The 13,156-nt window shown below is 51.8% G+C and overlaps 1 pseudogene; it reads right to left on the bottom strand.

Moving 5' to 3' along the window:
• Positions 1–3,980: 3,980 nt before the first annotated feature.
• Positions 3,981–13,156, bottom strand: part of LOC149271123 (epidermal growth factor receptor kinase substrate 8-like) — a 19,861-nt pseudogene continuing 10,685 nt past the window's right edge.

The raw sequence follows: 13,156 nt of genomic DNA, 5'->3' as shown, positions 1-13,156 counted from the left end.
CTCTCTTGGAGTCCACATAAAAGAAAGATGCTTGAGTTAAAATTTGCTCTATGAGGTGTAACTGAGACGCTTCCTCCCCATTACAGAACATGATGTCAGTAGAAGAAGCCCTTGTGAAATCCTGTGAAAGAAAGGAGGTGAATATCGTGCTTAATCTTCCTTTACAGATCTCCCAGCAACAAAGAAAAACTAAATTTTTTTTCAGGAACAAACGGTTAACAAAAGTACATCTCATCACCCACCAATCACAGTGCTTACCACGGCCGGGGTCCAGAATCCTTTGTCTGATGGCCATTGAATGGAAACGAGACTCAGATCCCACCAGAGAACTTTCAGCTGTCGGATGCACGTGGCGGCCGGAGGGTCCCTTTAAACAGCAGGGTGCACTGTGATTGGTGGGCAATGAGGGTTAGAGAGGAGATTGTGACGGGAATGACTCTTATCCCGACTGGGTTCACCCGCCAGACGTTGCCACCAGGCATACAGAACTTCAGGTGAGAATAGCGTCGAGGACAGCAGGAAGCCCCGCTCGTCGGGAACCTGGTGGCGCCGTAACATAGCAATGCAGTGACAAGGACGGCACAGAGACGCACCCCAATAACAGGACTGATCCCATATCGAGGTAACACAGGAACTGACTTTATTGGGAACAGCACAGATAGTTAGACAGCCCAGCACCTCCATACAGTCCTACAGCCAGCAATGCCCACACGACAAAACGTCACTATTTTCGGGGTGATCCCTGGGCGTCGTCAATCCTGGGGTACCAATGGAGAGCTTAGGGTCCGAGGGTGTTATGTTCCAAAAAGCCACTTGATCCGACCTCGGGACCCTGAGCGACAGCGTTGTAAACGTCTGCGCGGTAGCCGGGACAGAGTGCCAGAGCCGCAGCTGGTAAACACCGGTCCTTAAGATTGGTAATAAAACCAGGGTTCCCGAACGAGCTCCTTCTCTGTAACCCCCACCACAATCTCAATGTAACCTCAAAAGAGTGACACGGTTCCAAATGTCGGCCGGCTAGTTCACGGGAGTCTGGTTAGGGTAGACCAGACGGGGTTTTCCGGTCACTCGTTGCCCCCAATGAGCACAGGGTGACTTAGACCAAAGAGGGGGCTAGCCAGTCAGTCAAGGAGTCTCCCCAGGAATCTGTCAGTGCCCCCTCCCAAACTCAAATCTTACCCCCATGTGTCCTGGGGGGTGGGGTTTACCGTGACAGATATGTACTTTTGTTAACCACTTATGTTCCTGATTGTGTTGAAGTACATTTTGCGCTGGGAGTTCTGTAAAGAAAGATAAAGCGAAGTATCAACCTTGTGTCTGAAATAAAGTCCTAAATTCATAAGAATTTGAAACACAAACAAAGAGCCGTGTGACCTGCAGCCTGTAAGGGACAGAATCCTCATCAGAAATATGATTTCCACTTGTCTTCCAGATGAGGAGAAAAGTACAATCATCTTCCCGAGCAGCCAGGCCCCTGGGCCGCAGAATCCCACCTCAGCTGGAGAAGAATCGGGAAGAAGACAAAAGCCTTAAGCAGCCTCATGTGTCTTCTGGACTGTTTCCTTTACAAACTTTTATTTTCCTTTTATAAACTGGACCAAATAACTGAAGAAGCATCTTCAAGCCCAAAACAAAAGCGCAGAGCTGGTGGCGTCCATTAAGGTTTGAGTGTAATAAGCAAGTATATAAGTATAAGAACCGGACATCGTTACCGCCTGAGAACCAGACATTGTTACCGCCTGAGAACCCCACGCGGTATAAGAACCGGACATCGTTACCGTCTGAGATCCCCACGCGGTATAAGAACCGGACATCGTTACCGTCTGAGATCCCCACGCGGTATAAGAACCGGACATCGTTACCGTCCGAGAACCCCACGCGGTATAAGAACCGGACATCGTTACAGTCCGAGAACCCCACGCGGTATAAGAACCGGACATCGTTACAGTCCGAGAACCCCACGCGGTATAAGAACCGGACATCGTTACAGTCCGAGAACCCCACGCGGTATAAGAACCGGACATCGTTACCGTCTGAGATCCCCACGCGGTATAAGAACCGGACATCGTTACCGTCCGAGAACCCCACGCGGTATAAGAACCGGACATCGTTACCGTCCGAGAACCCCACGCGGTATAAGAACCGGACATCGTTACAGTCCGAGAACCCCACGCGGTATAAGAACCGGACATCGTTACCGTCCGAGAACCCCACGCGGTATAAGAACCGGGCATTGTTACGGTCCCCAGATTTTCAGAAGAAGACGAGTTCCGTTTGTCCCGATGAGGGCTCTTAAGGCAGAAGCTACCCGACGTACTAAGGACACTTGCGCCGTTAACCTCTTGTAGGCCGCTCTCTCACTACAATCGCATAGTTATACAAATATGCAGCCCATGGATCGTGGTGACTGTTCGTCACAGGGAACGCTGCAGAGGACGTGAAATAAATTGCACGATTCTAGAAATCTTTAACGGTTCTTCTGATTGATTTATAAATGTGTATGCAGAAAGTATAATACCACAGAAGTGTTACAATCACCTTTAATGTTCTTTAGAACACCTTGTTGTATAAAATTGTTTGTGTGAAAGGCCCATAAAATGGAAGCTGTTTGTTAATCAAATAAACTTTGAAACTCATTCATAAACCCTTTACTCTGAGATTTCTTTTAAAAGGTTTGGTTTAAGCAGCGATGACATCCCTCTTTTTTGTTCAAGAAACAAGTCACTTTTTTGTATAAGCAGATCGATAAAAGTTAGGATCCCGACAGCAATTCTATCCAGCAAAACCCCTCAGGGACGGCGGCTCAATCTGTCCCGGGGACGTTTCTTCCATCCCGAAAGACCCTTTCCAACAGAATCTCTAAAAAATCACAAACCCAGCCAAAAGAAAAAAACGTACTTACGCTGATCAGCTGTAACATTCTGACTCCTTTCCATCAGTCACTTTTTTAGCAGTATGAGCTGCAGTTGCTCGTCTCTTGGATTTGGCCCCACGGGCCGGCCTTCGCTCCCCAGGTGCATCAATGAGCCTCTGCCGCCCATAACCCGGTCACTGCTTTTCCTTCCTTGGACCCCTTTTGATAGATACCGACCCCTGCAGACCTGAACCCCCCACAGGAGCTGCAGTTTTGGAGATGTTCTGACCCAGTCGTCTCAATTTGGCCCTCGCCAGAGTCGCTCGGATCCTCATGCTGCCCATTATTCCTGCTTCTAATATCAACATAGAGGACAAAATGCTGCCTGATATATCCCCCCCACTGACAGGCGCCACGATAATGAGATTATCAGAGTTATTCCCATATAACAGAGTCAGGGGGCCAACAACAACAAGACGACACTTTCTCACCAGTCCTGAGATCATCCAAACACATTCCGGTAATAATGAGTTCCGATGAATGCCCCTCGGGTGCATCTTTACCACTTTATACAGATAACAAGAAGAAGAAAAAAAGCACTTTGTGATGTAGTAAAAACCATTTTACTGGCGATTTTCCAAATGTTTCTGACAGAAATAACTTATTCTAAAGATACATTTAATAAACTTTTATTTATATCTGAACATTTTCTGTATTTTACAATCAGAGGAAGAGACGTAAAGAAATACTGAACTCGGCGCATGATTCACAAAAACGCAGAATATGAAATACTGGGACGGGTAATTATTCCTGGCCACGAAACAGAGACCTGAGGGAGTGAAAACCGACCGACGCACAAATGTAATAAGCTCCTTAGAGATGCAGAGCTCGGCGTCTGGAAACAAGTAATGAGCGCGGATTAAAAGACAAGTAAAGAAAACCGGCAGGAATCTCACTCCCGTCCTATATAATATGGCTTTAGCGCTGGGCTCCTCCGGGAAGCAGAGCGGAGACCCTTCCTGGGTTTGCTTCTTTTATAACCGGAGAGCGGTCACATTCCCCGGGAAAAATGTTCAAAACATTCCAAACAACATTTGGGTGAAATTAACCGGGGCTTCAGCAGGAATTAATGGCTGTTCCCTTCATCGAATGATTCGACCCCCGAGTCGCTGGCAGCCGCTGCGTTGATTTTTTCCTGTCTCTTTCTCATAATTTCCTGCAGCTCTGAATTACCGTCACGATCCTGAAGAAGAAGAAAAACTTTCACATAGGAGATAATTATCTAAAGTGACACCGACTTAACGAACGAGGTCTCGGCTTCTCCCTGAAAAGCGCGCAGAGGCAGAAACAGCGTCACCCGGTGGCCGCCGCTCCCCACTCGGACGTTTCGCTGGTTACTCTGCAGAAAAGCCCACAATTTCCTGCATATCGCTCACCGTGTGCAGCCGAGAATGCAGAGGAAGGGACAACATTTCGGCCAGTTTCTTAGAACGCAATCCCCCTTTTCCACGAGATTTATTTTTATAAATCTTATCCATACAAATAACGCTAATGATCACTGGAATATAAAAAGTGGGAAAAGACCGCAAGTTTCCCCCACGGAGACCCGCAAAGGGGTTTTCAATTCAGAGGAGCCGGCAGGCATTTTATCCTTCCATCATGGTTTTGCTCTACCTGATGGGCAAGCTGGAGCTTTTGGAGATCATATCAATACACGGATATCAGTTTAATTTTTCTCTTCTATTTGGTAAAATACAGAAATTGGAAACACAGTCCAAAGGCAATTAGGCCTATTGTACAAACCTAGCCCAAAAGATCCCGCCACCCGCCCGCGCGGACCAGTCAGAAGTCGCTGATACTAAGTATTTTAGGATTGTTGTTTTAAGTATTGGAAAGCATGGGGATGCCGGTGGTCTGCGTGACAACGGCCGGACAGCAGAACTGCCTCTGATATTCGTTACTGGTTTATAAAAGAATAAAACAACCTGAAATGCTAAAGAAGTTTATGGTGAAGCCAGCCTACCTCTAGAGCAGCTTTCTGAACCGTCACCTGGTTGTACACTCTTGGCCCCTCAGGGCAAACTGTCTTCAATTCATCTTTTGTGAGAGAGAAGAGCTGTGCGCCAGTCAGGACCCCCAGACTGCTGATAGTTCTAATAATGCAAAGAAACAGACTTCATTTCAGCAGGAAAAGGATCAATGGGGACTATCGTCAAATTACAGCGTTTAACCCTAAACTGTTAACACGCAAAAGGAGGGACTCAATCACGTCTTCTGTATCTCTGCAGCGCAGCCGACGGCCAAACGAGACGATAATAATTACAGCAATGATTACATTTCTTTTATTCCTTTAATTCCTTCCAAAGAAACCTGATATAAAACGTAACGATAGAACTAAAAGTGCAGTCATCATTCTCTTTCTATTGTCTGGAAACGGTGATTCCTACGAGTCGTGCGAAAGACGGGTCCAATAGGTGGATAATTGGGGGATAATCAGAGACCCTCGGGCCCAGGGTTATGTCACTTACACAGGGCTGAATCCCTTCGCTTCCAGCCATGCTTTGACATCCTCAGACGAAGAGCCGTAGGTTATATTAATGATTGGCGTGTTTTGACGTGGCACCGTGAACTTCTTCTGGGCCGCACTGCGGCCGATAGTGAGACGATGGATGAGCTCGTCCTGAACTTCCTCCATCTGAGATTTCCTCCCTAAAAGTCACAGAGCAAAGGTTACGACGATCCAAATACCCCACAATCCGGACAGCGTGGATCAGGACCGGCCCACAGACACTAGCTTTCTGAGAAATATATTATATATATATATATATATATATATATATATAATAAATGTAAACAATGTGATGACAAAAGTCTCCGGCAGCTTATCACAGACACATCAGCCATTATCCATCTAAACCCGCAGTCCCACCGTATTCCACCGGCAGACACCCGAGCCTGGCGGCTGTTAATAAACACAAAAATTTGCATTTGAAAGATTCACGATTTGTTAAAATCTGCACCGGGGTCTAGTATTTCATTTCAATCCCAAAGGAAAGCCACATACTGTCAGGAGGCATCTGCCGGTTTCCATGCTGGTCCCGGACTCCACTCCCAGCACTCTCACTGGACTCGCTGCTCTGACGAGTGAAGCTTGGCTTGGACGCAGGCATTGAGAAGATTGCGGGGAGAGGCGTTGGCGCATGATTTGGGGGAGGGGAGGGGGCAGCAGGAACCGGGCCGGTTTGCTTTGGGAAATTGTCCAACTTTTGTTTCTAAAAACAGCAAAACATTCAAGAAAATTAGTGGCAAAGACATGGAGTAACTATAACAAGAAATTACTTTTCTTCTTTAAGACACTTCCATCCATGTGGGGCAAATAATTTCCACCCCCGTATAAGAGATACAGCCCACAGTGGCCCTGGGCCATGCAATCGTATGTGTGTCTCCACTGCCAAGTGACCCATACCATGTAATTGATCCAGCACCCAATACCAGATCTACCAATATTACAATGAATAACTGCCCCAACAACCAATTAACCACTGGTCCTGTTCCCAATCATTTAGTGGCCCAGTAACCAATTAATCACTGGTCCAGCACCCAATCATTTAGTGGCCCAGTAACCAATTAATCACTGGTCCAGTACCCAATCATTTAGTGGCCCAGTAACCAATTAATCACCGGCCCAGTACCCAGTCTATCCCCAGTTGCAGATCCCAAGCAGCGAGGGCCTCAAGGAACCGCATTAAAGGGGAACACGATTCACTAGAATTCACTTCCGGTCTTTGGCTTTCTTAAGCTGTCGGTATCGCGGGGCAGACAGAGCCCTCGCAGGATGCAGCCGGTAACCGCAAAGCCAGATTCCTTAAGGAATAAATCCGACCCACTCAAGGCAAACAGATTACAAGATACCCGAGAAACGTCCTTGGAAAGAGATAACACCACCAGCAAAGCACTTCTGGACCCTTGAAGCATGGGGGGGGGGGGGTCTTGTTAGACCCGCTGGAACGCTTTCTCGGGAACCAGTATAGCCCACAGGCAAACCTGCAGGCAGGACATGTGTTTGGCCAAAAGCATCTCCTGCAAGCAATGGAGCCGGAGGGATAGGAGAGGGGCAAATATGCAAATATTCTGCCGAATCCCCCATAAATCGACAAGGGGAAGACAACTATAATTTAAAGGGACAGTCCAGCCATCATATTCACCGCGATGCATACGACAGCTCCAGGGTCCCTGTGAACGTTCATTGTGTTGCTTATCAGGCAACGGAGGGAGAGGCGGCTGCTGCGGGGAAGAGCTTTTACTTATTAAAGTTCTGCATTCTTCTGTATTAGGGGTGTCAGGAACATTAAATGCCCCTTTAAAGAGGACACAGCTGTCACATGTATTAAAATGCACATGGTGGCCGGAGCGCAATAATAATTATATAGCTTGGGGTCCACTGGGAGCTGCAAGCCCCCCTTACAATCCGCACAATAACGCGTTACCTCGGACAGCTCTCCCAGTAATTGCTGCCAAGAAAGCAAAAGGAAAAAAAAAATTTCATCTAATTTCACAGATTTCATGCAAAAGGAGTAAACGTCACAAACGGTCAGATAATTGCCCCACGATCCATTTAGTAATGGAGAATCTGGGGTAGCGGGGTATTTGCGGGCAATGAGCCACATTGGCTAAAAGACGCTGTAATCGGAGAATGAGAGGGTCTGCATCAGGTGGAGGGGATCATTTATATTGGTTTTTGTAGTTTAAGAATATGCCATAAATATGCCCCATAATCCAGCAGGTTCAGGGTGTTCGCAATACGTCCTCCTTCGGTTAAGGGGTTAATCATGGACTGGGGCAGATAAGTACCGGTTTTCTGGGTACCTGTTATATGGCAGATGCTCTAGAAAGAGGAGTCTAATATTATTACCCAAGTTTGGATTCAGAGATTCCATTAACGCTAAATACCCCAGTCCTCCCCGGAGAGGCGCAGACTGTTCTCACTGCCATTCCTGACATTTTAGGCAAAATGCCCCGGATATTAACCTCAGATACTAGTTTTGATATTTTCAAATCATTACGATTCCGATTAAAACAGATCCAAACACGTGCAAAAATCTCCATGCGCAAGAAATATGCAGAAAATGCAATAATTCACAGGACGCGCCCCCCCGTAAACTGAGCGTGAGCTCCATGGACACCCACAAGAAGGTCTGCCCAGGGAAGGAGTTAAAGCTGCGCTGCAATTCCCATCACTGTCGGCCAGCTGACCAAGAATACAGGGAATTTAGTCTAATGGACACAAAGCCACACGGAAATAGGTGAAGCCCTAATATCTACGAGAGACGCATGCACAGCAGCGGGGACAGAACGAAAAGACCGTACCTTGAACACCTCAAACTCCTTCCTTGGCATCAAAAGCTATCGACACAGAACAAAAAGCAAAGCACGTAAACAGTGCAGCCGCTGCATGGCATCCAGCGCAGGACGATCGCAAGCCCTGCGGCGCAAGAAAAGATCGCATGCCCCGCGGCGCAAGAAATGATCGCAAGCCCCGCTCGGGACTCTGAGTTGGGTCACAAAGTGCCACGTCTATGCATTTTGATAATTGCTGTTATTATAATTCATCCCTCAGTATTAAATAATAGAAACCTTTTCCATGTAATAATTTGGTCCATTTGTATATACAATAAGTAGATGAAGCGTCCTATATCAGAACCCGCCTAGGACGCTTGATAAGACGCCCCTCGCCGGGGGCAATAAACGGCCTCTTCTGAGGACACGCTAGGAACTGCACTCTTGGAGTGGTGAAGCCATCAGCCTGCTAACCGCGCAAGCATTTGCGTCGCCCCGTTAAGGGTTAAGGATTTTACCTGGATAGTTTGACTGTACGCGGCATCCGATCCCTGATCCGGCGGCTTCACGGGGCCCAAGATATTGTTTGGCACAAAACCAGTTGTCCCAGCGGACGTTCGAACTTTCCACCACTGCTTCCTATCATCGAGGACCTAAATACAGGAGTCATTTGATGCGGGAATAATGTAAGGGGGGCCATCATTTATCCCCGAGAACACCAAACTAAAAAACAAGACAAACTGCGTGAGCTGAGATTATTCGCTTAACGCAGCGCTCGTCACCGGACCGGATCAGTAGGAACCGCAGTCTCTTCTCTAGGAGTGTGACCTCCAGCAGGGCCGAGCTGGACTGAGGATTAGAATTTGCTCCGGTCCTTTAAGGCAAGCGGGCCATCACAGGACGTTCACAAGGCTGCCTGCCGGATACATGCGCCACATTCTTACACTTTCTCCGTCTGAAATTACCTCCACGACATCGTCTTTCAGGACGGAAAGTTCGTTGGCGTTTCTGGCCACGAAGTCGTATCTGCACAGCGCATGCTTCACGCTCTGCCTCCTGCCGCCGGCTCCGCGGGTCCTACAGCAACACGCACAAGATCACTAAAAGCGGCTGGGTGCGAAGAGTTAACGATACGGAGATAGAGATTTAATCAACACAAAATATATACAAACTGAGAAATAATCCCACCTGAGAGTGCCGGACCCCCCAGACGGGGCGTAAAGAGCCGGTTTTACCACCATTTTTACGAGAAGGAGAGAAAGTAAGAAAAAGCGCCGATTACCGTGTTTATCGGAAAAGGTAACTCGTCCGCAGCACGGGGGGCTTCACGGCGTCCTAAACTTACACGGACTGATCGCCCCTCTAAGTGCCGTCAATCATTTGCCAGATTTGTGTATTGGGGGCAATCTTTGGATGCCGGGGGGCACTGGCGATGTGCCGGCAGCGTTTTTCCGCTTTTCATCCATGCTTGGAACGTGTTATGTTCTGCAGCGCGCAGAAGGCTTAGCGTTCCGTTACCCTGTTAACCCTTTCCCGGTTCTAAGCGCTTCTCTCGTTCGATCATTTCCCTTTCCTGCAAATTCATCCGTTTTGCTCAATTTTAGCAGTAAGAACAGATCCCATCCCTGAAACCGCAGCTAGGGTGCGATTAACGTAACGGCGCGACGCCATTCATCCAACACATAAAATCACGTTTTCCATGCAGACACAATCACGCAGAGCTGGGCCCGCCTCGCGCATGCCAAGCGTTCGCAGGCAGCAATACAGATGAAATCCTGAACAAGAGCTTCAGCAAAGAGCTCGAGAGGTTAAATCCAAGTAGAGCCTTCATATCCCGCAGGCAGTGCCCCCCACCCCGGCACATGCGCATCCAGCATACCTAAAGAACGAGCCATAAGCGGCAGGGCCTAGGGGCAGAACATGCATAGAATGCCTTATTCTAGACCCAAACACCGGGTCGCTAAACTGTGCGCTTGCCCCCGCGGGGCATTAAAAACCAAATAACCCCAAACAAAAAAACAGCTTCAAATATTTTATTGCATTTTATATACATTACAGGCTATAAAACAATGGAATCACTTAGTGCTTTTTATGTAGAATTTGGAAGCCTCGTCCGTTCTTATAACTTACGCGGAAAAGTATAAAAGATTTAGGGGTTAAATACACAAATTCCGCCATTTATAAGAAGGGGGGTGGGGTTAGATTTGCCCCGATTAATCAGAATAAGGTTCCCAGCAATCTCTCACTATATACAGAGTATACACTATGTGAGCTGAAGCACGGACCCCCGGACCATCACACCTACGCCAGCTCGTTGGACCCCCGTGCCCCAATCGCAGGCATTAATGTGGGGGTCTCTGGGAATTTGTGCCCATTCAGCCGAAACGGGTCAGCGGGGTTCAGATCAGGGCGGCCCCTCGAGTCTCTGCAGAGAAGCCCCCGGCTTTGTCAGAAACCCCTAAAATGAGTAATGGGGGGGCACGTGCTTTTGGTCATATAGTGTATGAAACGGCGTTAATCACGGGGACTATTGTGTTTGGGATACACAGCCTGAGGCAGGATTAAATGGCGCGCATGCACACAGCGATCTGGACATAGATTTTATGATTGGGAATAGACAGGCGACTCGGTGGCTCTCGTAAATTCTTCTGCAGGTGACAACTGGGCAACTAAATGCTCAACACCCGGAGGCTGCGGGCAACCAACTTATCTCTTACAGAAATAATACTCCCTGCGGCAAAAACAGAGGAAAATCAGTCGGCATCACAGACAGACGGGCGGACGTTAGACAGACGGACGGGCGGGGCGGGCGTTGGACGGACGGGGGGGGCGGGCGTTGGACGGACGGGGGGGGCGGGCGTTGGACGGACGGGGGGGGGCGGGCGGGCGTTGGGCGGACGGGGGGGCGGGCGGGGCGTTGGACGGACGGGGGGCGGGCGGGGCGTTGGACGGACGGGGGGCGGGCGGGCGTTGGACGGACGGGGGGCGGGGCGGGCGTTGGACGGACGGGGGGGCGGGCGGGCGTTGGACGGACGGGGGGGGCGGGCGTTGGACGGACGGGGGGGGGCGGGCGTTGGACGGACGGGGGGGCGGGGGGCGTTGGACGGACGGGGGGGGCGGGCGTTGGACGGACGGGGGGGGCGGGCGTTGGACGGACGGGGGGGGCGGGCGTTGGACGGACGGGGGGGGCGGGCGTTGGACGGACGGGGGGGCGGGCGTTGGACGGACGGGGGGGCGGGCGTTGGACGGACGGGGGGGGGGCGGGCGTTGGACGGACGGGGGGGGGGCGGGCGTTGGACGGACGGGGGGGGGCGGGGCGTTGGACGGACGGGGGGGGGGCGGGCGTTGGACGGACGGGGGGGGGGGGCGGGGCGTTGGACGGACGGGGGGGCGGGCGTTGGACGGACGGGCGGGCGGGCGTTGGACGGACGGGGGGGGCGGGCGTTGGACGGACGGGGGGGGGGGCGGGCGTTGGACGGACGGGGGGGGGGGCGGGCGTTGGACGGACGGGGGGGGGGGCGGGCGTTGGACGGACGGGGGGGCGGGCGTTGGACGGACGGGGGGGCGGGCGTTGGACGGACGGGGGGGCGGGCGTTGGACGGACGGGGGGGGGCGGGCGTTGGACGGACGGGGGGGCGGGCGTTGGACGGACGGGGGGGGCGGGCGTTGGACGGACGGGGGGCGGGCGTTGGACGGACGGGGGGGCGGGCGTTGGACGGACGGGGGGGGGCGGGCGTTGGACGGACGGGGGGGGGCGGGCGTTGACGGACGTGGGGGGGGCGGGGCGTTGGACGGACGGGGGGGGGGCGGGCGTTGGACGGATGGGGGGGGCGGGCGTTTGGACGGACGGGGGGGCGGGGCGTTGGACGGATGGGGGGGCGGGGCGTTGGACGGATGGGGGGGGCGGGCGTTGGACGGATGGTGGGGGCGGGGCGTTGGACGGGCGGGCGGTTAGAGGGACGGGCGGGCGGGTTAGACGGACGGGCGGGCGGGCGGGTTAGACGGGCGGGCGGGCGTTAGACGGGCGGGCGGACGTTAGACGGGCGGGGCGGGCCAGCAGATGTTTGAATGAGAAGCTGGAGATCCGCGCAGACGCAATCCCTGCTGCAGTTAATGCAATCACAGGGGGGACGTCGGCTGCCGGGGACCCTCATCTGATTCACACAAACCTTTACATCTAAACGGCTCTGAAGAGCTGACGGCTCCAGGCGCTGAACGGGCCGAATAACGGCAGAAACAGATCAGAGGGTTTTTACTGCAAAGCTCCGGGTGCGAAGGGGGCAAAAACGCGACTAATTTATCCCGTAATGACTGCAGACGCGGGACATGCGGCAGGACGCGGGACATGCGGCAGGACGCGGGACATGCGGCAGGACGCGGGACATGCGGCAGGACGCGGGACATGCGGCAGGACGCGGGACATGCGGCAGGACGCGGGACATGCGGCAGGACGCGCAGGTTTCTCTCATCTCCACCCAACTTCAGAAACCAGAACCCCAGAGTAAGTTCTGGCCGGTAGGAGCCAAGACCATTTTCCATGAGCTTCATTTCAACCATTTATACCCCCCACACACACCAGCGCATGTACACAGCGTTTACTGACTGGGAACTACAGCCTCCCCCCGGCGCATGTACACAGTGTTACTGACTGCAGCTACAGCCTCCCCCCCGGCGCATGTACACAGCCTCCCCCAATACAAAACCCCGCCACATAAAAGGTGTCTCTAAATGCTTACCCTTCAGACGCCGGGTAATCTGGAGCTGTAGAATACTGAAAAACGTATAAAATGAGTAAATGATGAAGCCGTATCAAAGGCAGACATTCACAGCTATTCAGCGATCCGCGCCCCACCGCCCGCCGGGCAGACGAGAGACCCGAGGAGGTTTCCCAGTAAAGGTCGCCTCGTGTGCCGTGTCACAGATAATCGACACAGAGGTCCAGCGCTGTTAAGAGCCTGATACGCA

The sequence above is a fragment of the Sceloporus occidentalis genome, unplaced genomic scaffold (assembly GCF_023333645.1).
Source record: "Sceloporus occidentalis isolate IW3139 unplaced genomic scaffold, rSceOcc1.0.p SCAF_557, whole genome shotgun sequence".
Lineage (NCBI taxonomy): Eukaryota > Metazoa > Chordata > Lepidosauria > Squamata > Phrynosomatidae > Sceloporus > Sceloporus occidentalis.
This window is presented reverse-complemented; position numbering and strand designations above follow the sequence as displayed.